The sequence below is a fragment of the Lissotriton helveticus genome, chromosome 5_1 (assembly GCF_964261635.1).
Source record: "Lissotriton helveticus chromosome 5_1, aLisHel1.1, whole genome shotgun sequence".
Taxonomy (NCBI): Eukaryota; Metazoa; Chordata; class Amphibia; order Caudata; family Salamandridae; genus Lissotriton; species Lissotriton helveticus.
The window spans coordinates 702661766-702688839 of record NC_136065.1 but is presented as its reverse complement, the minus strand read 5'-3'; the positions used below and the strand labels follow the sequence as shown (position 1 = coordinate 702688839).

The 27074-nt window shown below is 43.9% G+C and overlaps 1 long non-coding RNA gene across 1 annotated transcript in view; it reads right to left on the bottom strand.

The window, feature by feature from the left end:
* Positions 1 to 27074, bottom strand: part of LOC144753353 (uncharacterized) — a 149061-nt gene that overhangs the window by 65354 nt on the left and 56633 nt on the right. Inside the window, exon 2 of the long non-coding RNA XR_013594314.1 lies at positions 19183 to 19285. This is a non-coding gene — a long non-coding RNA (uncharacterized LOC144753353). The remainder of the gene's footprint in view (positions 1 to 19182; positions 19286 to 27074) is intronic.

Below are 27074 nucleotides of genomic sequence, written 5' to 3'. Positions count from 1 at the left end.
ACCCACTGACCATGTCTTATGCTGACATCGCTGGAATAACCACAAATAAAGCGGATACTTTTGAATTTAACACCAACGACACTGATCGCATATATGCACTAATACAGGAGCCAGATTACATATCCTCCAGTACTGGATCTGCACAAGCAAATATCCGACAACTTTTATACACTGCCAAAAGGGAAATCAATCAAAGACTGCATGCTTCAACCCTAATTAGATACCACCGGGTACAACGCATCCCCAGAGGCTTGCGAATACCATTAAAATCAACATTGTGCAAAAACAATCCCCGGTTCACAGAGAAGTGGTACGGGATACTGAATAAGTGCTCTCTCGATTTAATATTGCTTATAGTCGAAGAACTATCTAAACTACTAGAAGAACTTGATAACGAAGTTAAACAACTTAAACACGATCTAAGCACTAAACTTACCTCAGAGGAACTTGCTTCAACATTGGAGGACATCAACAGCCAATTGGACAAATACGTGAAAGAAATAAACGAGAGGAAAATAAGAAAATTTAAACGAGATACAGTTGACTATAAACTGGGAGAAGTTTATAATTGGGCTGAAATCTACGCGTCCAGGCGACAAAACCGCGCACAAACCAACAGATCAACTGACGGAGATACCTCATCTTCCGAGGACATCTCAAGAACAGGACCTAACAGAGGCCAACCCAGACCAAGACCCAGTGCATCTGATCGCACAAGACCAGACCAACCGTCAACTTCAGGTCCACCAAGTGACCCCAGGAACTTTACAGACACTACGCCTTCTTCTTTTTTAGAAGTTGGCCAAGCATCAACCACAGACTCAGGAGGTCCCGTAGGACCCACAGATTTACCACCCGCGAAATCCACCAGGAGTCACAGAATTTAGTGATAAATATCTCACAAACTCCACTTACCAACATTCAACAACAAGTACTCCAGAAAGGAATACATTTTGTACCTACATACCACACCAACGAACTTGATACTACTATCGCTTTCTACAAGTTCATGAGAACCCTGCGCTTAAAACACTTTTTCACCAACGTGTGTCCCCCACAAACTGCTCAAGAATCCAGTACCCTTATGGGATTAAGACCAAAAAGTTCTTTCATTCCACCTACAAGTCACAAAGTGTTAGACACGTTTGAAATAGCAGTGCAACAGGACATTCACACCATCTTTAAAACTCCTCAAAAACATCGCTCTAACTTATCTACCAATGAATTTCAAGCACTACGACAACTTTCTTCTAATTGTAACATGAAAATTTGTAAAGCAGACAAAGGAGGAGCACTAGTAGCTTTAGACACCTGCTACTACAATCAAAATCTTGACGTACATTTGAACAACCCTGATCTGTATATGCTTTTGAATACTGATCCCACCCACGAATACAAACAAGTTCTGATTACTATCGTCACCAAAGCTGTTTCGACTGGAACCATCACGGAAAAAGACAAAAGATATCTTGTCAAAGAACATCCTCAGATACCATACATTTATCTGGTCCCCAAAATTCATAAGCACGCCACTAAGCCACCTTTTAGACCTATAGTGAGCACATGTGACTCTATCCATGAACCAACCGGCAAGTACATCGATAAACATTTACAAAAATCTGTGACAAACATGCCTACTTACATACAGGACACTACAGATTTTCTAATCAAGCTTCAAAACATCAATATTTCACCCAACCAACCTGTGATCCTGTGTACCATTGATGTCAACTCCCTATATACATCTATACCTCACAACTTGGGATTAGAAGCATTAGAAACTGCTCTGGTACAAAGCCAAAAACCCATGGACCTACAAGTTTTCATCATGGAACTAATGCAATATACTTTACACCACAGTTACTTTAAAGCTTCTACCGGCCAATTCTACCAACAGTTATCAGGAGTCGCCATGGGCAATTGTGCGGCTCCTGCATATGCAAATCTGTTTATGCACTCATTCGAGACCAAACATATACTAAACCATCAAATGTGGCAACCACATATACATGCGTACTATCGATACATCGATGATATCTTCCTTGTTTGGATAGGGAATGAGAATCAACTTCACCAAGCTATCAATGACTTAAACCATGTGGACAACCGTATTCAATTCACCTACAGTTTTCACTCTAAATCCATATCTTTCCTTGATGTACAAATTACACTATCCAATAATGAATTTGTAACTTCAATACACACCAAAGCCACCGATCGGAACAACTACCTGCACTATAAGAGTTTCCACCAACCCAGCCTGAAACGACATCTGCCATACTCGCACCTTTTGCGGGCTAAAAGGATTGCATCCACACCAGAGAACTATGACCATAATAGCACCACAATCATCACAAAATTCAGACAAAGAGGCTATCCGGATGACCTTACAGAATCAGCTAAAACCAGAGTTTTGAACAAACCTAGACAAGAACTATTAAAACCCAGAGAAAAGCCTACAGAATCAGACACCCGTGTTGTATTTGTCTCCAAATATTCGACACAATCTACAAAGATAAAACAATCTATTCGCAAGCACTGGCAAATGCTACAATTTGAAACAGACTTCAACAAAATATTTGACCAACCACCCATCTTTGCACACCAACGCTCTAAAAATATTGGGTCTATGTTAAAACAATCTTCCACCAAAGAACAAATGACCTACAAAGGTACTATACCATGTTACAACTGTGGTCACTGTAGTAGCATCATACCAGGAAATTGTGTATCTCACCCCACTCAAGGGACGCCCATACGACTTCGAGTCAATGCCACCTGCGACTCCACAAACGTGGTATACATGTTGAAATGCCCGTGTGGCCTTCCATACGTGGGTAAAACTGAACGAAAAATTAAAGTAAGACTGACAGAGCACCGTAGTAACATACGCACTAAAAATCTCAAATCCTGCGTAGCAGCTCACTTCATTCAACATGGCCATAACCCCAGCCAAATTCGCTTCCTCATCCTGGAAGTGGTGGAAAAACATCCACATATAGACAACAACAAAAACCTGTTACGCCGTGAACTGTACTGGATACATCGCCTTCTGGCCATGCACCCTAAAGGACTAAATGACAGATTAGAATATAGTTGTTGCCTTTAGGAGATAATTGAAATTTCAGATCACTCAATCTGTACTTTTCATTGCTAATTTTATTGCTTATTTGATTGATTCCCCTATGTGTGTTAACCTTTGCCCTCTATACATCCTAGATTTCACATTGTTTTCACTGTTTTCTCACAGCCCCTTATTATTTCTTCTGTTACCATATACCTTGTTTCTACCCCTGTACCTTCTTATTCTATTGTGCGTATCCTTCTTTCACTTTAAGTAAGTTTTCCTCTGTGTCCTGTTAGCGTATTTCCATGTATAAATCTCACCATTTCTCTTCATCTTCTTCTCATTTTTTTAATATATTTCATTTACCATTTCATTCTTTATCTTCATAATTATTTTTTATTATTTTTTACTTTTATTCATTTTCCTTTCGGACTTTCCGCTTTGGTTCCACACTTTTTGTTACATTCGCGTTGTTTACCGTCCCTGCAGCCTAGTCTGCTTTCACTTTTCATGTTCTTCGTGATCTTATTTCGCACTTATGCGCATGCCCGGCGTCTTCCGGGTTCACGATTACTTTCGCGGAGATTCCCTGGATTATGTAGAATGCCGGTTTTTCTACTCATACCTGGTAAGGTGGCACATTTGTGTTTAATGGTTTTCTAACGCTTTCCACAACGTCTTTTCCGTTCACAAGTGATTAATCATTTCAGAGCACCGCCGTTTTTTTTATACCTACACGTACACCTCGGGTCAAATCTTCAGGATCTTTGTTCTTCTTTATTTTCTCTCCGTGCACTCTCACTTTTCTAAATCACATTTTATTCTTTATGGCATGTGTTTCCTCTCACTAGACTGGTGATGACCCCACACCCTTATATTACTGTTAAATAAACCCGGACTTCACCCCTCCTTTTTTTACTCATTCACCATTAAGGCATGAATTGTATTTAGGACTCCTGTATCAGCGCCCTACATAGTGTTTCCTTTTACTTTCTAGATTCCCCCTGAAGAAGTGCATCTTTGCACGAAATGCATCGGGGACAATTTTGATTGTATAATCCAACAAAAACATTGAAATTTTGATGTTTGATCATATGATTGGAATATGATTACGAAAATATGGAACTATGATTAACAAACTACCATGACGATGAAAATATGATGAAATAAATCAAACAACAGTTTTGTTCAACTTTTGACTCAAAACTTTATTGAACATATTTACGCACCAAGGTGCCTACAAGAGTGCCCAGGATTTGTCCTTACCCCCTGTAAGGCTTCCACTGCCTACTTAGATAGGCCACACCCCTTCGAAGTTTGCCCCACCCCTTTTAGAGCACCCCCATTTTTTTCCCACTTAAAGCCCTGACCTACAGGATTTACCTCAAGGATATATTAAATTGTTAAGTGCTACTAGGTTATCATGGTTAAACTATATTAAAACATGTCTGACCAATCTAGGGTTTAGCAGCCTGTGGGATAACACTAGAGCCATTACCCCTTTCTAATTCAAGATAGTCAAGCACCGCTTTTGGGCATCTGAATGCGGTAAAATGCACTAACCAGGAAGTCAGAGCATATTGGCATCTCAATTCTTGGAAACCAAACAAGAGCCCACATTTGAAGTCTCTTTGGATGATTTTAATCCCCCATTTTCCCGGTCCATTTTCATAAAGTTTAGGTTAGGGACACTGTCCATAGCTAGTTTTACTGGCACCTGGAGAATGCCCACACATCATTTCAAACAATGTCTTGCCTACAATGATTTTTTAAATTTATTTTGAAGGTCTTATAGAGCGCAAACAAGATCCTTGCGAATATCAGAGCGCTTTACATTAAATCAGGATAATTATACAAACGGATAAATGCAGGTAAGTAACATATACATAAAAACTTGTGCAAAGGGAAGTAGTAGGGTACAAAAACAAACACATGTCCAATGAATCAAGTCGCGGTCAGATAAAGTGACTAGAGTGACTGGATGGACCCTTGTCGTAGTAAGGATTACTAGTAAGGGTACGATTGATCTCTGAGTTTCTTTAGTCTATGATCAGCTGAGTTTTGCCATAAGATTCGCTGTTACTTCCTTTTTGAACGATGCAGTAAAAGCATTCAGTCTGGGTTCTGGGGGAGGTACATTCCATATCCTGGGCGCCATCCCAGAGAAGGTTTGTTTATATGTTTTATTCCTGTTGAATCTTTGAGGTTTCAGAAGCAGGTTTTCCGCACTTCTTGAGGATCTTGACCCACCAGAGATCGTCAACTTCTGAGCTAGGTATGCTATTGAAACAGAGGAACACCTTATATTCTTTTGCCCAGCATAGATGAAGCAAAGGAAATGCTGGATACTCCCCCTCTTCAGAGTTTTGGGAGTCCGCCATTGCAGAATTTCTCTAAGGATATGCAAATACGAAACTGGAATGCATATAGTCTTTTCTGTTGCAAAGTTCCTTGAATCAATCCGGTACATAAGGAAAAGAATAGCCAACCAGGCTCAAAAGACAAACTTAATAAACTTAGAGATGCAACAGGATTGTGATCAGAAAATATTGTTTGATTAATGGCATGACTGTATTTTACCATCATTGTGAAAGCTTAACTTATGGATATATTGTCCTGTAATGATGCACTTTACCAATGATTAAGTCTCTACTAAAAATCAAATAGGATTTACATTTTTAGCAGTACTAGACTTTTACTCCATTCGATGTTTGTATTCAAAGGAAGCCTGATCCTTTTGTTTTATTGTAAAATTGCTGCATAATGTATTGTTGTCTGTCTACGACTATTATATATGTAAATGGTTAACTGTCTAGGGGTTGTATCTGAAATGACAATACATTTTGGCTTTTGACTTTGACGGAATGTCTAGTTCAGGTTGCATTTGTACCTCTATAATTGATCTGTACAAAGAAATATGCCTTTTTTTGGAATTGAGGTACCAAAGTCGCTAACATCTTCAATGACAGATTCAGGTGTGCACACGGCTTAAGTCATACAAGATGTACTACAAAGCAGTATGTAACATGCGACTCATATGGTCCTTTGGTGCAGAAGAATAACAGGTCTCACACAATGATTGGTGGTAGTAGAAGTGTTGCAATGCAGCACAATTAACCACAGTGTCATTGTATACAGCAGACAAAGTTTAGCAATGTAGGTTATCGGCACACTGTGCCTTACACTACCATCTGTTGGAGGAGAAGTTCTCAATGAGTTACTGCAGGGCCAAACATGTTGGCTTTGGGCACAACTTACGGGGGCAGAGCTGGTCTGGTTGGGCAACGGTTTAATGCTCCCTTTTGTGGCAAGCACAGCATTTCTGACGTTCTGATCCATACCTCATACTCCCATACTCTGAAGATGCTGAAGAAGATTTTAAAATGGCTCCCAATGAGCATCTGGAAAACCGTGATGTACACTCTGGTCACAAGCAGTCTGGATTATGGGAACACCTTTTGCATCGGAATTGCATCTGCTTTCAAAAACCTTCCGTTTTGTCAAAGGAAGACTTTCTTCTGATAACTCCCGTGTCTTTTTTTAATGTTCTAAGTAAAGCTTCTTCGCTCAATCATCCTTTGGCTGCTATCTCTTTGGACGCGGAGAAAGCATTTGATAGGATTAGTTGGGATTTTATGATTAATGCTCTTAAATGGGCTGGTTTTCCACCTAAATTTATTTCTTATATCTCCTTACTTTATTCCGGTCCTCAAGCATCGATATTTGCTAATGGTATGGTTTCAGATTATTTTTCTCTGCACAGAGGTGTTAGGCAAGGTTGTCCATTGTCTCCTTTATTATTTGTATTGGCTTTAGAACCTTTTCTTACTAAGATCCGACTTGATGATAATATCTCTGGTTTCCATTTTGGTTCTCAACAAGTTAAGCTTTCAGTTTATGCAGATGATATTCTTTTATACTGTTCTGATCCTCAGTCCTCTCTTCCTTTCTTCCTTCAACAGGTCTCTTCTTTCTCTAAAGTTTCTGGATATCGTCTTAATGTTGACAAATGTGAAATCCTACCCTTAAACCACTTATGTCAAAAACATATTTTCGAACATTCTGGTTTCTCTTGGCAACTTTCTAAGATTAAATACTTGGGAATTTGGTTTGCTCCTCTCTTATCTGATACTCTTAAAATAAATTTTGATTCTATAACCAAAAAATTGAATACTGCCATTACCAAATGGAATCCTCTGTTTCTATCTTGGTGGGGTTGTCTCTATTCAATTAAAATGATGTTATCACCACTTATATTATACATTATCTCTATGATTCCTATCCATATTCCTGACTACTATTTTAAGAAGATCGACTCTACCTTACTCAAATTCTTGTGGAAACGGTGGACTGCGCTTCCCTGACTTTAAAACATATCATCAAGCTTTTTCCTTTAAACAAGCTGCACGTTGGAGTTCCACTGAACTCACCTTTTATCCTCCTCTCTGGCTACAAATAGAATCTTCTTTTATTACTCCTTTTGATTTTAATGAAATCATCTCCTTCACATCCAACATGACTTCTCTTCGAAACCCTGTCATTTCTCACTCTCGTAATCTTCTTACCCCTTTTTTGCCCTCCTCTTACCCCTCTATTACTTCTATTCATTTACAGCCTATCTGGCATAATAAACATCTTCGGATCCGTAACCGTTCCATATACTGGAAATCTTGGTACTCCAAAGGTCTACGATGGATTTCTCAACTTCTTTCTAACAACCAACCTCTTCCCTTCTCTGATCTACAATCTCAATTTTCCTTATCTTCATCTTCTCGTTCACCTTATCATTTGCTTTGTCCCTCCTTCTTCAATACCTTCAATCTTTAGCCATTACCAATGATATCCCCACTATATCTCAAACTGTATCTTCTGCTTTAGACCACTCTCCTTCTGCTTCTTTTCTATATTAATCCCTTCAACTTTTACTGGACAGATATAAAACTAAAATTGAGTTGGCTTGCGAAACAGATCTTTCGCTGGATTGGCCTGTTCTTCTTTGGGATAAGATATGGTTAAAGATTCATAAAACCTCTAGAGCCGCTAATACCACCCAAACCCTTTTTTTCATTTATAATCGGATTTTATTTACCCCATTGATTTTGTACACTTTTTCACCTGACACTCCCTCTACTTGTTGGTCTTGCTCATGCCCTGCTGCTGATTTAAAACATATGCTTTTTGAAAGCCCTCTCATTCTCCAGTTCTGGAAACTTATTTGGTCCCAAATTCAAACTATTATTATTGTCCAAATTTCTTCATTACTCACATTTTTCTGGGTACTCTTTCCCCTCTTTGGCCCCAATCTTCACAACAATACAAGCTCCTCGACCTTTTGATTGCTATTGCTCTTCATCTCATCACCTCCAACTGGAAACAGGCAAATAATGTCACCTTTCCCTCTTGGTAGAATGCGGTCTGTTTCCATCATCGCCTGGATACTAATTATGTTTCGCCCATTTCTCTGGCTATCAAAAGAGATCTCCTCTGACTCCCCCTAACTAATTACTTATCTTTAGTTGCTTCTTCATCCACCACGTCTAAATTGAATTCAGATGAAGTACAGAAACCACCCTGAATTCCCAACACTGCCCTTTTTTACCACTTTTGTTAACTAGTTACAAATTATCTTTGATTGTTGTTTTATTTGACTTTTCTTATTTTTAGATATTGTTATGCTTACGATGATATTTCTGTGGGAATATTTTGATTCATTTTCTTCTTTGCATTTTCTATATTTCGTATTACATTTGCCAGTTTATAGTTTTCTTTTCGTACAATATGTATGATTGTAACATTTTAACTGTTTTCTTCATTTTTGATCTGTTTGTTTTTCAATAAACTCAAACTTAAAAAAACCTTCCGGACACTTCCGCTTGTCCTGACTAATTTTTTCACAAATCACACACACACACGGAAAATCACATCTGGCAGTCAAGCCTTCTACTACATCACTCCTAAAGCAAGGAATGACCTGCCTGTGCACGTAAGAGCCTCTTCCTCACTTCTTGAATTCGGCAAGAAACTGTAGGTCTGGCCTTTTCAATTAGTCCCACTAGGCTTTAGGTGTGCACAGACTTACACCTTCGCAGTGCTAGAATACCCTCCCGGGTGACAGTGTTTTACAAATCTGCATAACATAACATAACATAACAAACATGCGAGTATGAGCTTTAAACGTCGGCTCTACCTCCACAGGTGTGCAGTTGGCTCAAATGCAACAGTGCACTCATATTTAAATCCAGCCCCAAACTTTTTTCTACTAATACATTTACAACACATATTATTTCAGCATGTATTTGCTTCGTGGCAACCAGTTTCATGGAAAAATGGCATTCTGAAATTGTGTCCTGTCTTTCAGATTACTTTTCTCAATTGGGGCAAAAAACAGGATATGTGGTAGGGCAGGCAGCCCTTTCACTGTAAAATATGTTGAGTCAAAATAGGCCTTGCTTTGTGGCAATTTGTTTCTGTAGATGATTCACTAGCAACGTAACAGAAAGGTTTGGCTCAGACCCACTCAACAAAAAGCTTCAAGAATTCTAGAGGAATGCCACATCTAACGAGCAGCTTGCAGTGTTCAGGGGATTGCAAGGAGAGGAGAGACAGTAAACGCTAACTTCCACCAATTCCTGTAAACCACTTTACAGCCTAAGGGGCAACACACATGCAGGTGGGGCCCACATGTATCATATTATTCTCATATAAGCTTCACATACAACCAGGAGACTGAGGGGGCCCAGTAGGCAGACTGCCCACACTGTTAGATAAAACGAATTGTGCTCCAAAACTGTAATCAGCTGACACGTACCATTCTAAGTGTCATTCCCTCGTCTTGAGAGGGGTATCCACCCATGTTAAAAGGAGTACCTCTTTGCATAAATCTCAATCGTCCCAAAAAAATGCAGCAATCTGTACCTGAGCACCACTCTGTACTCATATAAACCACTTGTCAGGAGGCTTGTAACTCAGATCTCCCACCCAGGAAAATAAAACAGGTGTGTCAGGATAATAAAACAGGCTATCACATGGATCCTTAATTTGGGACAGTTAGGGTAATATTTGCAAAAAATGTCAGAGAGCCGTGCTACGCCAAATTTGGCAATGCCTCACTCTGAAATTTTTTAAACCCCGGGATGCGCAGTAGTCACAAGAATATAGCACAAATCTATGTTTCCCCGAGCACTGGAGCAAAAAGAAAGCTGCCTAACGCAAGCTCAGGCCCCGTGCCACCCTGTGGCAAGGGTGCCTGCGCTGCAGAGGCAATGGTTTATGTGCAGGAAGAACACCTTCCCTCACATAACCAAGCAGAATGCAGCACACATAGAAAGAGCAAAAAAATGAGGAGGAATTAATAATTTCTCCTCGTATTGCCATTCAAAGACAAGGTAATATTTGGTGTTCGTTTCTGATAGATACATCTGCCGTGTGGATTCCTCACCTTGTGATTCCTCACCTTGTGAATATCCCCTTGCGTCAGCAACATTCGGAATTTTTCTTCGTAGCACGCCGGCGTGGACGACATCACAGGAGCACGGCATCGCGCGCGACTCCGTCTGACGTCACCGACTCCTTATTAGACCCACGTCGGCGTGATGACGTCAGTTCCCTTTTTTCCGCGTCGTCGACGCTAACGGTTTCTGGGATCTTCTGCGATACTTTGTATCTTCTACTAGTTATAGTATTACTATTTCATCTTTGTTTACTCCTTCTTCGTCGAGAATGTCGTCGAGGAAGACAGGATTCAAGCAATGTGGATCTTGCGCTCGTATGATGTCGATCACCGACCCTCATAACGATTGCTTATGGTGTCTTGGATCGGACCACGATGTTAAGAACTGTCGATCCTGCTTCAAGATGAATCCTAAGGCGTTACGTGAACGTGAAGCAAAACTTCTTCTTGCGAAGGTAAAGGGAAGAGAGACTGGGAGATCTTCGAGGTCGACGTCGAGACGCTCGAAGTCGAGACAGAAGTCGCGTTCGAAGTCGAGGTCGAGGTCGGCTTCGAGATCGAAGTCCAGAGCGAGGTCGAGATCCAGAGAGAGGTCAAGGTCTGGATCCAAGTCGGCTTCGGGTCATGCTTCGAGCTCCTCAAAGAGGAAACACAAGAGGAGAAAACACAGTTCCAGATATCATTCTGGGAAAGATTCTTCGGATTCGAAGAAGACGTCTCGTAAACATCACAAGGACTTCATATCTCCTTCTCCCTTACAGTCTATCGGAGGCTCCCCGGTTCCAGAGCAAGAACCGGATCCGGTGTCGCACCATTCTTCGGAGCATGAAGATGAAGAGGAAGTTCCTCGAGCTCCGACTCCGGTAGAAGCCCCTGTAGATCAAGAGGGTCGAAATGAACCGATGTCAGAACATCCTCCTCCAGAACATCCAGTAGGTTCGTATCCTCCCTTTCCTGGTCCAGGGCAGGACCCCTCGCATTTCCTTAATGCGATGTTTGGAGTTTATTCGAGAGCAATGTACCCCACTGGTGCGCCGGCTGGTCCCATGGGTCCATTGTTTTTCAATTTGGGCATTCCTCAGAGTTATGCTCCAGCTCCTTTTATGCCGTTTATGCCGGCGCCTTACACACATTGGCTCGGTACGGCTCCACCGAGGTCTTCGACTCCGCATACGGCTTCGCCGGCTCCGGATCGACCTCGTAATTTGGATCGAGGTACCACGCCGATCCGTGAGTCTCGTCCTCCATCTGCCCCGGTTCCTCGTTCGACGTCGGACCCGGCTCCGTCGGAGTCGTTACCGGATCCATCGACTTCGGTTCGTGTGGAATGGTCGAGACGCAGAGCTCAGCGTCTCTTGGAGGAAAAGAGATGTGAAGAGTCTGATGTTGAAGAAGGTGAACTTTTAGATCAAGGTGACTGTTTTGAAGACCTACATAGTGCTAGTGGTCTGGAACTCTCTCCTGAGTGGGGTTTACCATCTGTTTCTGATGCACCATCTAAGGACGTGGCTCCCTACCATGTTGTTATTAGAAAGGCTGCAGATCTACTCAATCTGACCTTACCTACTGTTGAGTATAAACCTAACATCCTCACAGAGGTTTTACATTCTCCTTCTTCTATTATAGAACCTACACTTCCATTTACTGAGGCTTTAACTGATCCGATGAAGGAGGTCTGGAAGAGACCGTTGACTGCTCCTGCTGTTTCAAGGTCTGTGGCAAGACGCTACAGGGTGGCACCTGGTGACCCTGAGTTTCTCTCTTCACATCCTTCACCAGAGAGTCTTGTGGTACAGGCCGCTTGTTCCAACAGGTCTGCAGGTTCTTTTTCTCAGGTAACAGCAGACAAGGACTCCAAAAAGTTGGATCAGTCTGCAAAGAAGATTTTCTCCTCAGGTAGCATGGCTCTAAAATCTACTAATGCTACTTGCCTTTTGGGGAGATATATTCATGCGTTGATGGACTCTGTGAAGCAGTTGTCATCTAAGCTTCCAGAGGATGACAGAAAGAACTTTAATGAAGTGGTCTCCGATACTCAAGCTGCAGCCCGCTTGGTAATTCAGAGTGGCATGGACACAGCAGACTCTGTTGCCAGGATTATGGGCTCTACTGTTGCCACCAGAAGGGCAGCATGGCTGAAATCCTCCGATTTCTCTGCAGATGTACAATCCACGTTGTTGGACTTGCCTTTTGATGGGACAGGCCTTTTTGGGAAGAAGGCGGATGTGGCTTTGGAGAGATTCAAAGATAGCCGTGCTACTGCAAGATCTTTGGGTCTCCAGACAAGAGGTTCTACCACTAAGAAGTTTAGAGGGTTTGGTAGATCCTCTTTTCGTCCCTTCAGACAAGGTCAGCAACAACAGCAGCAGCAGCAGAACCCTCTGTACAAATCTTATAGAGGTAGACAGAAGGGTCGTGGACGTGGTCGTCAGCTCTCCTCTTCCTCTACTTCCTCCAATAATACCCAACCCCCACCTACATCAGCAAAGCAGCCCTAGATCCACCATTCTGGATCATGTGGGTCCTGTAGGGGGTCGGCTTACTCATTTTCTACGAGATTGGGAATCGGTTACATCAGATCTTTGGGTTCTCAATCTCGTAGAAAATGGGTATGCACTTCCTTTTCAGGAGTTCCCTCCCAATTACCCTCCTTGCCAAGGTTATTGTTCGGAGGACCATCTTCTTCTCCTGCAGGAAGAAGTCCTGGCACTATTCAGAAAGGGTGCGATAGAGGTGGTTCCAGAGCAGGAAAGGGGTCAGGGGTGCTACTCCCGGTATTTCCTGATACCCAAGAAGAATGGCAGACTACGGCCAATCCTGGACCTCAGGATTTTGAACCTCTATCTCAAACAGGAGAAGTTCAAAGTGCTCACACTTGCACAGGTTCTTCAAGCGCTGATGGAAGAAGACTGGACGGTGTCGATCGACTTGCAGGATGCGTATTTTCACATCCCAATCCCGAAGTCGCACAGAAAGTATCTCCGTTTTACGGTGGGATCGCAACACTACCAGTTTGCGGTCCTTCCTTTTGGGCTTACTACTGCGCCTCGAGTTTTCACCAAGGTGATGGCAGTGGTGGCTGCGCATCTCAGAAGATCGGGGATTCCTGTGTTCCCCTATCTGGACGACTGGCTGATCAAAGCGGAGTCGCCGGAGAATGTGCTTCATCATCTGCAAGAGACAACTCAGTTGTTACACAGGTTGGGTTTTTCGATAAATGTACCCAAGTCTCACCTGGTGCCCTCCCAGCGCAACCTGTTCATAGGTGCGGTACTGGACACTACTGTATGTCGTGCATTCCCTCCACCTCAAAGGATTCACGACATACGGGAAATGATTCCTTTATTTTACAATGGAGCGGTTGTTCCAGTCCTGAAGGTCCTTCGTCTGCTCGGTCTGATGGCTTCTTGCATTCTGTTGGTCGATCATGCACGCTGGCACATGAGGGCACTCCAGTGGTGCCTCCGCAGGCAGTGGTATCAGCACAACGGAGATCTCGGGGAGTCAGTGAGGATCTCGGGAGAAACTGCAGCAGATCTGTCTTGGTGGGGCGTGGAAGGCAATCTGTCTCAAGGAAAGCCTTTTCAACTTCCTCCATCGGTGGCCACAGTGATAACGGATGCATCCACTCTAGGGTGGGGTGCTCATCTAGGGGACCTGGAGGTCAAAGGGCTTTGGTCTCCAGAGGAAAGGTTGCTTCATATCAACCTTCTAGAATTGCGGGCGATACGTTTAGCGCTCAAGGCCTTCCTCCCTTCCCTTCGCGGTCAGTCAGTTCAAGTCCTGACGGACAACACGACCGCGATGTGGTACGTCAACAAACAGGGAGGAGTAGGGTCGCAGTGTCTCTGCAGAGAGGCTCTGCGTCTCTGGTCCTGGGTTCAGGATCATCAGATTTGTCTGATGGCAAATCATCTGGCCGGAGTACTGAACGTTCGTGCAGACAGTCTCAGTCGGCAGTTCTCTGCCGACCACGAGTGGAGGCTTCACCCGGAGGTGGTTCACGACATCTTTCAGATGTGGGGGACTCCTCGGGTGGACCTGTTCGCCACTCGCGAGAATGCTCACTGCCTGTCATTCTGCAGTCTCCAGTTTCCGATGCAAGGAGCCTTGGGGGACGCGTTTCAGTTGAGTTGGAAAAATCAACTTCTTTACGCGTTTCCTCCCATACCCTTGATTCTTCGGGTTTTGAGGAAGATTCGCCAGGACCGGGCCCAAGTCATATTGGTCGCCCCGGACTGGCCAAGAAGGGTGTGGTACACAGACCTTCTCCACCTCTCCTCTCACCCGCCGCTCCGTCTCCCTCACAGGGCAGACCTCCTCTCTCAGATGGAGGGGCAGGTTCTACACCCCCACCTCCAGACATTACACCTTCATGCCTGGAGATTGAACGGGGCAACTTGAATTCCTTTTCTCTCCCTCACGATGTGGTGGATGTCATTCTTTCTGCCAGGCGTGACTCCACTAAGTCCATTTATTCGTATAGGTGGTCTAAATTTGTCTCTTGGTGTAGGGAGAGAGATGTTGACCCTTTGAAGGCTCATTTGTCTGACATTTTGCAGTTTGCTCTTTCTTTGGCGCAGCAAGGATTTGCTGTTGCCACGGTCAAGGGGTATCTTTCGGCTTTGTCGGCTTTTCTTTGTTTGCCGGATCAGCCTTCTCTTTTTAAGTCTCCAGTGGTTTTAAGATTTTTGAAGGGACTCACTAATAGATTCCCTCCTACTCCTTTTGTTATTCCTCATTGGGATTTGAATCTTGTGTTAACCTATTTGATGGGTTCCCCCTTCGAACCCTTACACAAGTGTCCCATGAGGCTTTTGTCTTTCAAGACGGTCTTCTTAGTAGCAATCACCTCGGCAAGGAGGGTGAGTGAGCTTCAGGCTCTTAGTTCCAAACCCCCATTCCTGACCATTCATGCTGAAAGGCTGGTTCTTAGGACCAGGGCTGCTTTTCTGCCTAAGGTGGTAACTCCCTTCCATCTAGGACAATCCATTACCCTTCCTACATTCTATCCTCCCCCTCACCCTTCCAAGGAGGAGGAGAGACTTCACCGTTTGGACCCTAAGAGGGCGGTGTCTTTTTATCTGGACAGAACTAAAGACTTCCGGATGGATGACCAGCTGTTTATTGGTTTTGCTGGCTGCAAGAAGGGCAGAGCGGTGCACAAGCGCACACTTTCCAGGTGGATAATCCTGTGCATCAAGATTTGCTACTCTTTGTCGGGTAAGGACCCTCCTGAGGGTATTAGAGCACATTCAACTAGAGCAAAGTCTGCAACATCTGCTTTGTCTAGAGGTGTTCCTGTTGAGGACATTTGCAGGGCTGCGACTTGGGCCTCCCTCCACACTTTCGCGAAGCATTACTGCTTGGATTCTGAGGTGAGGAGGGACGGCCACTTCGCGCGCTCTGTTCTCCAAGATTTCCTGGTATAGCAGCGTGGTCACCCTCCTCCGGAAGTGGGGACTGCTGTGGGACTCTATTCACAAGGTGAGGAATCCACACGGCAGATGTATCTATCAGAAGAACAAGTTACTTACCTTCGGTAACGCTTTTTCTGGTAGATAAAATATCTGCCTGTGGATTCCTCACATGCCCACCCGCCTCCCCGTTGTCCACGCTGATATACCTGGTTTTATTGTTTGTATATATTTTGGGTTTTGATATCTTTGCTATGCACTGTGTGCTATTTTGGTTTGTATGTACTGTGTACATTGTATATATGCATATACGTCCGGGTGCCTCGAAGGCACGGAAAAAAGGGCGGAACTGACGTCATCACGCCGACGTGGGTCTAATAAGGAGTCGGTGACGTCAGACGGAGTCGCGCGCGATGCCGTGCTCCTGTGACGTCGTCCACGCCGGCGTGCTGCGAAGAAAAATTCTGAATGTTGCTGACGCAAGGGGATATTCACAAGGTGAGGAATCACAAGGTGAGGAATCCACAGGCAGATATTGTATCTACCAGAAAAAGCGTTACCGAAGGTAAGTAACTTGTTCTTTTGGCGCTACCTCAGCTTTGCAAATCTGGGGCAGCATCAAAAAGCAATGGGTGCTGCGGTGGAATGCCCACTGCAGCACCAATTGCACGCCCTTTTGCCACAGAGGACTGCGGCAGAAAGGGGCATATTTAAAAGGTTTTGTTCAGCTGCATTAAGTGTCTTATCACCACCTTGTAAATAAGAGAAATGGCGCTACGCCACAGGAGCATCAAAAAAGTGACGCTCCGGTGGTGATAGGAACTTGTAGATATGCTCCTTAGTCTTTAAAAGTGAACAAAATAGTGCAAATGTGTCCCTTACCCTTTTACATTCCTTCTCAACCCCCTTTGGATGGGAGGCAAAATTGAGGAAAGGGATACATGTGGATTGGATTTCTTTCTAAGTAATTCTTAACTGTAGGTTATTTCAGACCCTGGTAACTCCTATAGCTCTGAGCCGTAAGAATTTTGAAACCCCATAAATAGTTTTAGCTCGTATCAATAAACATAATATTGAATACCTAGAGTAAATTTGTTGACTGTTTAAACAGGCTATTGAACACTAACATCCCAGAGGACTTTTGCAAAGATGCTTTGAAGAAGTTGGGTAAAGCAACGTGTGTCCCATGTATTATACTTGCACTCTTTGCTGCCCTTTGATTGAGGACCAGGCATACAGCTGGACAAACACTACCTGCTCCATAATTTCCTAGTTTTGCTTCTTTTTAATGGGCCCTCACAACAGGCTCCTTGGGTGTCTCTCTTCCAGGGCTCACCTTTCTCAAAGCAGTTTTCAGCATTTCTGTAGCGATCCTATTGGACTTCCCAGCTAAATTTCCCATTTTAAGTGAATTCTATGCTGATGATATGCACCTTTTCATCAAATTATTCCCCATCCTTGGGTCCTTTGCATTTACTCACTTGCTTTAAGAAGGGATGCATTTGGATGAAAAATAGCTAACTGCAGCAAAAGTTTACCCGACTCAACATACCTTCTTTGGACTAACAGAGAGTTTGACTTTCCAGCCTCTTCAGACTCCTCTGCTCCTTCCTGTCTTTCTCGAAGATATTCCTAGGGTGATAATTCTGGGCGTTCTATTAGACCATAATATGCCTATCAAGTATCTTCGCCCAAGGAGGGGCTGTAGTTCAAAGACGGTGCACCCACTAAACACACAAAGTCCATAACAGCCTTTCTTGACCTGAAAAGTCAAGCCTTGGTGATAGGGGCATAAATCATTTTTTGACTCAATCAATTATTGCAAATCATCCTGTTTCTGCCTCCAATTTACACTTATCGAGCACCTACAATGGGTGCAGCAGGTCATAGTTTGATGGTCACTTAGTTCAGAACAATAACCCATGCATCACAATCCAGAAGGGGGTCGCCAGGATTACCTTTAAACTAACCCTACTGGCTGTGCAATGTTTCCGGAATTATATCCCCTCTCTCTTTCCGAGATATATTTCTTCCTAAGCCCTGTGCTGCTCTACTGTTTACCTTGGGTCAGCTCCTAGGTTTTGCAGAACGCCGGCTGATGGGCATTCCTTTCCTGTGATCACAGCCAGGCCTGGAATGCCCTTCCACCCTCCATCCTCCCTGAGCCACAATGTCTTAAATTCCACAGATTTTTAAGAACACATCTGTTTCACTAGTCTTTGTTCTGATACCTTCCCCTCTTACATTATTAGCGCCAGGACACCTTCGGGTGATCAAGAGCTTTACAAATCGGATAACACAACACAACACAACACAACACAACATAACATGCATTAGCCTTGCATCATCTGCCAGCTCAGGGCTAGAGATTCTCTGTTCACTGGTACTAAGTAGCAGCCATCTGACTCTTCAGGTCATCCCTTCCTTTAACCATCCATTCAAGAAGACTGGTGAACTTATTCCTCATTTAATTAAATGAACTCACTCCTACAGTTTCGGAAAGATATATATTGTTGGGGGAAAATCTTTTGTGGGAACTCTCTTTTCTGATTCTTTCGTTCTCATCGATACCACGCACTTAAAAACAGTGCTCTTCAAATGTTCTAAAGACATTTTATTAGGAACGCCCAGAATGAACAATTTATTTTCACTCAATTCTTTTAAAACTGCAGGCCCTCAACATAATTAGTAATTCAAACGTTACTATTATGTATTATGTTTACGTATCCCTTTCAAAAATGCACTCAATTACGATTGCAAACATGCTATTTGCAGCCTGGTCTCCCTAAATTGTAAAAGTATCATCCACCGTGTGATCCGAAACGGGGGTGCGCCTTGCCCCTTGCCAATATCTACCCCCCACCCCTTTTCCGCCCCTTGAAACCTACTTCTAGCCCCAGGTCATACGTGACAAACGATGCTACTGACATAGAGTGCCTCACTGACATTCTGCTTTTTACCTAACAGCCCATCACTCCTTTTAGAATGGTGCTCCTCTTGAACAGTGCTTAGTGCCCCTCTGAGGTCAATTCATGCCCCCAGGGGGTGCCGCCCCTCCCTCCTCCGGTATAAACACTTCTGCTTTAGAAGAACACATGGAGACTCATCGTCGACTCCTCTAGTGCAGCGCGCTACAAAAAATCAATCTAGCACTAGAAAGCAGCTACAGCATTCCTTCTGGACATTATGAAATACATACATACATGTTACTCTGCATTTTTATATTTCTTGTTTTTCATAACACTTACAGGGAACAGCATTCTGCGCCTGATGACGAACAGGAGCAACTCATGCATTTCTTCGTTCTAGTTGTTGAACCGAATGGACGCAACTTGCCATCTATGGAGCAGCCTAGAAAACAAAGCAGGAATCAATATTCAGTCAATTCTGCCATCCAGTTAGCATATAGCCGGTCCTCTGATTTTGTCTGCTATGGTGCACTAGCATTCGTAGACATTTAGGGGCTCATTAGGATGGCGGACGGACTTGCGTCCGTCCGCCACCCTAGAGTAGGAGGGACCGTCCGCATGGGCTGCGGCGGTCCCTCCGTGCAAATTAGGATGTGACCGCCACCCTGGCGGTCACATCCTGGATATTTAACATTGCGGCTTGTGCAGCTTCAAGCTGCACCCGCCGCAATGTTAAAAAAGCATACATTGCATATGTATGCAACAAGCAGCAGGCACCGCGCGGTGCCTGCCGATTGCTGCATACATATGCAGGGGGGTACCATAGGTACCCCCCATGTGCACCCCCCACCCCCCCTTTACCCAGGGGGCCCGCAACGGGCCCCCGCAGTGAAGCACCGTATGCTTTTACACGGCGGAATATCCGCCGTGTAAAAGCATTTCTTTCTGTGCATCCTAATATGGTGGACGGTGTCTGAGAGACACCGTCACCATATTACAGCTTTTCCGCCGCGGTTGTAAGCCAACCGCGGCGGAAAAGCTGCGGACGGAAAACAGGACCCACCAGCCATCCTAATGTGGCGGTGGGTCTTTGGTTGGTCCGCTGCGGTTTTTCCGCATCCTCCGGGCCGGCGGTGGATTCCGCCGGCCCAGAGGATGCGGAAAAACCGCTATCCTAATGAGCCCCTTAGTATGGTGTATGCTTTTAATGGCATTCTGTTCTTTTCTTCCATGCATGTGTTTTCGCGACATTTGTAAAATAATTTTTTATATGGAACAACATTCATAAACCAGATCTGCTTCCACTGTACATTTCATGCAGCTGTTGCTAATGTGCACCTCAGTGCTATAGACTATGTGGATGAATGCAGATAAATCTCAGCAACAGGAGATAGTGGATTCTCTGTGCAAAATGTACATTACACTGGAGTAATCTTGTGTATATCAGTAAATTTTCATTACTCTTGCTACACAAAAAAATACTGAAATAATGCTATTAAGCCACATCATGTAATTACGAGCTGCTACTAGCAAAAAAGTGGAGCAAGTGAACAGGAAGGTGCACAACCAGAATGCAATGCTGCATTTTTGTTGCTTGATCTTTTTTTTTTAGGGCAAATCATGTCTATGCGTCCTGAATTGATACAAAGACACATATAAAGTATATCGCCAAATGCAGGTTTTGACTTTTGAGTAAGTATGTGTAATTGCATATTATTTTACTTAATCAAGCAACAACAACATGTGCACAAAGACCACTTTCAGAAAGTTCACCTTGCTAATGCATGAATACCACTCACTGGACCTGTTAGATTGCTTTATGCTTCAGGGCCTTTTCCACAGTGCAGTATTATGTCAACCTACTTACACGGTTTCATTAGTGAGTGCTGGTCCTCCAACTCATTTGTTTTCATTTCCGGGCAAATGTACTCAGAACAAGGACAAGGTTTACAGCCATCTTCCAGAAATGCAGGATTCAGAATTGAAGGAGCAGATACACTCTTGGATGCTGTAGACGATCTGAAAGGTCTGGCATCAAATTTTGGCCAGCAGAGGGATGTAAACACTGCTTCTCTCGGGCTGCACTTGGCTCACCAGTCCGTCGTCATTTGAACTGTGGTGGCTGGTGAGATTTGAAAGTGGTGTGGCGTAAAAAAATAATTGTGCTGCACTGCAGCGAGCGAGCGTAACGAGCGAGCCCAAACAACCTACAGAAGGTTTGGGGGTTCTCCCCCTGAGGGGGGTTTGAAAAAAGAGTGGACAAATGGTGCATTTTTAAGCAAATTTGAGAAAGCAGGAAGGTTAATAAATCAATTGTTAATTGCCTTGCTATTTCCCTGTCAAGCAGCATCACACCCCTGTACATCTCCCTTCTATGTTCATTGCCTTGCTATGTCCCTGTCAAACACCCGCACAACCGTGCATGTCTCTCTTCTATGTTCCTCGCCTTCCAGGTGTATGCGTTCATTTTATAATTTGTATATGGTTTGCTGGTGTATAAGACTACTCAATAACTATACATGTTGCATATCTATAAGGATATTCTCTGTGTAAGCTATACTAGTAACTCATTATAAATCTAGAATAACTATTGGTTTCTTGCACATAACTATAAGATTACATAAAGTATAAATGTTCCTGGTGTATAGCTGTGGGATTTCACGTTGTGTGACACTTCTTGATGCCTAACTGTGAGACTTGACTTTGTGTAAGTCCTTCTGGTGTATAATTATAATACTGCAGGTTGTGTAGGAGTCTCTAATTTATCACTTTAGTATTAGACTTTATGTGCAACTTCTCAATTAAAAAACGTTTTGCTAAACAGTTAATAAAACAAATCTTGATTTCGTATTTGCCAATATTCTGAAAAGTAGGGTGCATGCTGTTGCATCAACTCTGTTTCTAAGAACTAAAGAAACGAGACGTGTAAATGTAGTGATACTAAATGCTTTGTGTTAACAAATTTAGGAAGCAAAGGTTACTTAGATTTTGACCCAGCACTGTGTAATAAGAGAGGGTAATTCAAAATCTATTCAAGGATTTTGAAGTTTTGACATATGATAACTCAACCTAGCAAGCATAGTACAGCAGAATAGCAAAACACAGCAAAGCATATCATAACATTATTCAACGAATACCAACTAAATAACATACCACAACCCAGTATAGCACACTATGACTTAAAATAACATAGGTTAATGTGACACGTCACAACACATTACCATAACAACTGACTCGGCATAGCATAACAAAGCATGGTATAGTTTAAGTAACTTAACATAGCACATCATAGCATAGCTTAAAGCAACATAACAAAATGTCAAATAATATACCACCACAAAATACCGCACATCTCAACAGAACACATCATAACTTAAGAGAAGCCGGAACCAGGTTCAGCTTACATTTCCTGCTGCTTTAACTACAAGTAAATGTGAGGACGAAATGCAGGTGACATCTTGCGTTTGCCCGGTCCTAAATGAATGTTGTGAAGTCATACAGTGTCCACTATGGGACATCAGTGTTGACACAGTACACATCACCGTGGATGTTGGTTATAGATGATAACGTGTTTACAGCGAGCGGGGCAGCGGCTTTTAAAGGGAGTTTGGGGAGAGTTGGAGTATCACCATGTGGCATGTGTGTTAACAAATAATAAAATAACAGCATCAACATTAAGCAGACACTCATACCAAAACCAACAACAGGATCTGAACGTGAATAACCATAGAAAAGTATGAATACAATATATTTAATGCCACCATTTTGTCCCTAAACATTAGCTTTCCAGTTTATACAAATACACATAATTTGCTGTCAGAAACAGCGGAGACATTTTTGCCTAAGTGCCTAACGTCCTGTTGGTGGACTTTTCTCACCTATGTCTTTCACTAAATAGTTTTGAAAAAGCCATTCAGCAAGACCAAATTCTGAGAATTCACTTCCCATTTTTATCCATCTTTCATTCTTTCTCTCAAAGTCTCTCTATCTCTAGCTTGTTCAATCGCTTTTGAGGTGCCTCACTCTCCATCCCTCCCTACTGCTCTGCATGCTTCTCGCTCCCTTCACCCCACCCATCATTCACTGGATCCACTCAGTGGGGCTGAGGCCTGTGCAGTGCTTCTTTCGTGTTCCCTCCCGCCAGCTGGCTGCCCTGGTGCCTTGATAAAGCAGTCTCATCATCCCGGCATGCCCTGCGATGAGCAGGGGAGTTATCATCTCCGAGGTGGCCTGAGCATATCATTAAAGAGAAACGCTAATGCGACAGTTCCGTCTCTCTCCGGGGAAGCCGAGTAAGTCTTGTGACCCCTATGCCCCAGAATGGGGAAGAAAAACACCTGAGAGACGTGTGCTGGAATATTTATTGTCCTATCCATCAGCCTTGACAGGTTATTAATTGGTACATTTGCTATCTGCCAGTGCTTCCCAACTATGGAGTCAAGCAGTAAACAGGCACTGCTGTATAACATGGCGGCTAGGCAAACAAGAGACGTAAGGAGGAATTCAGTCCCAGGGACAGTCGCAGCAGGTGGAACATGGCAGTTGCGGGTAGGGAACTTGCGGGTAGGGGTCACGGACGGGGGTCGTTATAATAAAACAAAAAAAACATACCTTACTGGGTCCTGAGTCCAGCACCGCCTCACCTCCTGGCAGTGATGGGGTCCCAACAGGAAGCAGCCACAGGTGGCCTCCCTCCCTTAAGCCAATCACAATGCTGCAATGACAGCGTTGTGATTGGTGAGGCGCAGCGGAGAGCGCCCCAGCCAGGGCATTTTCTCTATGTAGGCTGCATGCACACCCCTGGGGCCGACCAAACAGTCAGTACCCACAATAGTGGGCAAGCCACTCTCCCCTGCCCTCAAGCAGGACCACCTGACCCCAACCAGGCACTCCAGGCACTTCTGCTTTCTCGCAGTGCGAGAAGCAGAAACATAAAATAGTAGTTTTACCCTTTTATGTTTCTGCTTATCGCACTGGGAGAAAGCAGTGGGGTGACGCTCTCATGCCTCAAATGGAGGGGCCGCCATTGCATTTGAACACCCAGACACAGCCTAGGAGTTGAACATCAATGCGGCTGCCATTGTCTCTCCAGTCTCTGCCCATGGACGTTGTTTAGAGTTTGGTGGAGCCCGAGCACTGTTGGGAAATGTCAGTGCACCTGCCCCTCGAAACGCATAGCTCACCCACCCTAGTTGGGGGAAACACTGGTTTCCTGATGCCAGAACCACATCTCACTTGCTGATGGAAACTTCGGACATGTGAGGTTACCTATCACAGAACCTTGGCTTTGCGCTTTTTAGAGCAGCGTGACCATCACGAAATTTCCTTCCTCTAGACGTCTAAGTTCGACATTAAAGTCTAGGGCAGGTATACCACTCAGTGACTCACATCCACAGGCAGAAAACTCCCTGCACATCTGGCTCAAAGATTACATTTTTTCTCAATATTAAATAACTACTTTTGGGAGTTTGTTCTTGAAAAAGCAGAACAAAATCTGAGGGGGCCGGCCAACATGGCTAACAAAAAAACTACTAATGAGAAGTACATTCATTATTGCCCTCTAAAAGTGACTGCAGTGTGGAGCAAATTTTACTACCACATCGCATGGATACTGAGATATCAAAATAAAGTTGACTAGAAGCATAATACTTCCTCTCTTTTGTCACTTATTACTTCCCCCTTTTAAAAGAGCACTGTGCCTCATAAAAAGTGAAGAAGGCATTACAAGGGAGATTCCTAAGGGTGCGCAGTGGAATCTATCTATGGTGTCCATTGGCGATTTTCTTCAGACTGTGAGCTATCCTCTGAGTGGATGGATTCTAGAATTCGTCAGCTCAACCAATCCATAGATTTGCTTGGCATAAAACATTAACAAAGCTTTACCACTTTCAATGGAGCCACCACCATAGCAACAGATTGACAGAAGAGAACAAGATCCTGAGGCAAGGGAATCTTTAGGATAGTCAGCTCCTTCACCAAGCCGGTGGAGCTTGAAAGCACGATACAGCTGTCCCCCTCATTGTCTATGAAGCTATCAGACTTTTTTGATAGTAAAATCCTGAAAGTCTATAACACCTTCACAACGGTGATGGAGAAGCTAAAATGGAAGCATGGGAATTCGAAATACCGAAGACAATTTCTCAAAATTTCTCCCCATCTCCCAACAGGAATCTCTCAGATGTAAGTCAGGGTCCCCGGAGGATCCCTGCCCCCCTAAATTGTGCAGGGCTCTGGCTCAACTGATGAATCCCGCTCTGAATCATATATAGAACACCTCACTCTCCATGGGCATTTTCCTTGATGTATGGAGACATGCGTTGTTATTGCCCCTTATGAAAAAGCCCAATGTGGATCCGGGAGAGGTTAACAACTATCGCCCGATCCCACTACTGCCAGCACTAGCAAAGATGTTGGTAAAGATGGTACAGAGCCAGCTGGCTAATTTCATTGAAGGGCATGACATTTTGCATGACACTCAGTACGGTTTTCCGTCCGCTTTTAGTACTGAGACTGCGCTGTTGGAAGTGGCAAAGCCGATAAGAATGACTGTGGACGCAGGAGCATCAGCAATACTGGCGCTTTTGGACCTGTCCGCAGCATTCAACACTGTGGATAACCAAATATTGTTAGATAGACTCAAATTGATGGGTCTGGGAGGAATGGTCCTCACCTGGCTGAAGTCCTATCTTAAAAATCCGTACGCAAAGGGTCACTCTCCAATCCTTTCTGTCGGAACCAAAGCCACTGTGGTGTGGGGTACCACAGGGATCGGCAATGAGTCTGCTGCTCTTAAATACCGATCTGGCCCCCCTGTTTTTGCTCATAGCAAATTGGGAAGTAAAGGCACTGTCATACGCAGACGACACCCAGCTGGTGTTTTCCTTCAAGGATAATTCTGCGGACTCCTTCACTAGGTTTAAGGGATGTTTGAAGGACATCTCCTGCTGGATGAACAACAATCAACAATAAACTTAAGCTTATTGCAGAGAAGACAGAGGTGTTGTTCTTTGGCAAGGTATCTCCTCCGGCAGCCAGACTTTGGTGACCAGCGGAAGTGGGCCTGCCACCTACACGGCAAAAAAAGTGGGCGTAAAATGGGAAGGGGATCTTTCATCTGCAACACAAGTACGGCATGTTGCCGCCTCATGCTTCAGTAAGTTGAGAAGCTTGAGGAAATTTCTACATCTACTGCCGGAGTGTCGTAGAGTCATTGTCCATGCGACAGTGACATCTTGCCTGGACTATGCAAATTGTCTATACTTGGGATTACCCGCCTATCTGATTAAGAGATTACAAATGGTACAAAATATGGCTGCGTGATTAATTAGGTGAGTTCCGTATAGGCACCACATCTCTCTGCATGTAAGACAGCTCCACTGGCTGCCAGTTTCTAAAAGGATCGAGTTCAAAGCCTTGACCATGAGATTTTGGGCGCTGCATGGCAGATGTCCTAGCTACCTTAAACACCGGTTATGCCTCTACCAGCAAAAATGATCATTGAGGTCCAACTCTCAGAACTTGATCTGTGAACCTCACTATGCTAAGTCATGCATTAGGGGCAGATCCTTCACGGGGTGGCGGTCAGGCTGTGGAATTCCCTGCCGACTAATATGAGCCTGACCAATCTGAACTTGTGTTCAGAAACACCTTGAAGACCTGGCTTTTTAGCCATGGCTAGAACATTTGGTTATGCACCTCTCATGCCTGCCCGCTATGGCGCCGGGACACCTCTGTTTGAGGTAGCTGTCTCGCTCTATAAATGTTGTTATTATTATTATTATTATTGTATGCTGGGGACTTTTAAATATGGTGGGTGGTCCTCTTCTAGGAGAGTGGAGACAATAGCCTCCACTGACCTCACCAGCGGACAGGTCATCTGCCCTACTCTAAATTAGGCCTCAGGTGTGGTCTTGCATGTCACCATGCTGTTGTGACTTGAAAAAGAAAGATACCTACCTGCCTGTTTAGGAGCTTGACTGCACCTGTCAGGAGGCTTGGAGTAAGTACTGATTCTCATGATGTCAGCTTGATGGATGGAGCTTGCTCTGAAGTCAAGATCCTGCCAGATTCCCAATATCCAGGAGTAAGCAAGAATATAATCTGGGTTTAAGAGCTACTGCAGCCGTTTTATACATCAAGAAGGGATAGCAATCCACATTGCTCTTTGGATGAGAAAATCAAGACGTATACCACTAAACCATGAACTGGGGGAAAGGAAGGGGAGGAACTGC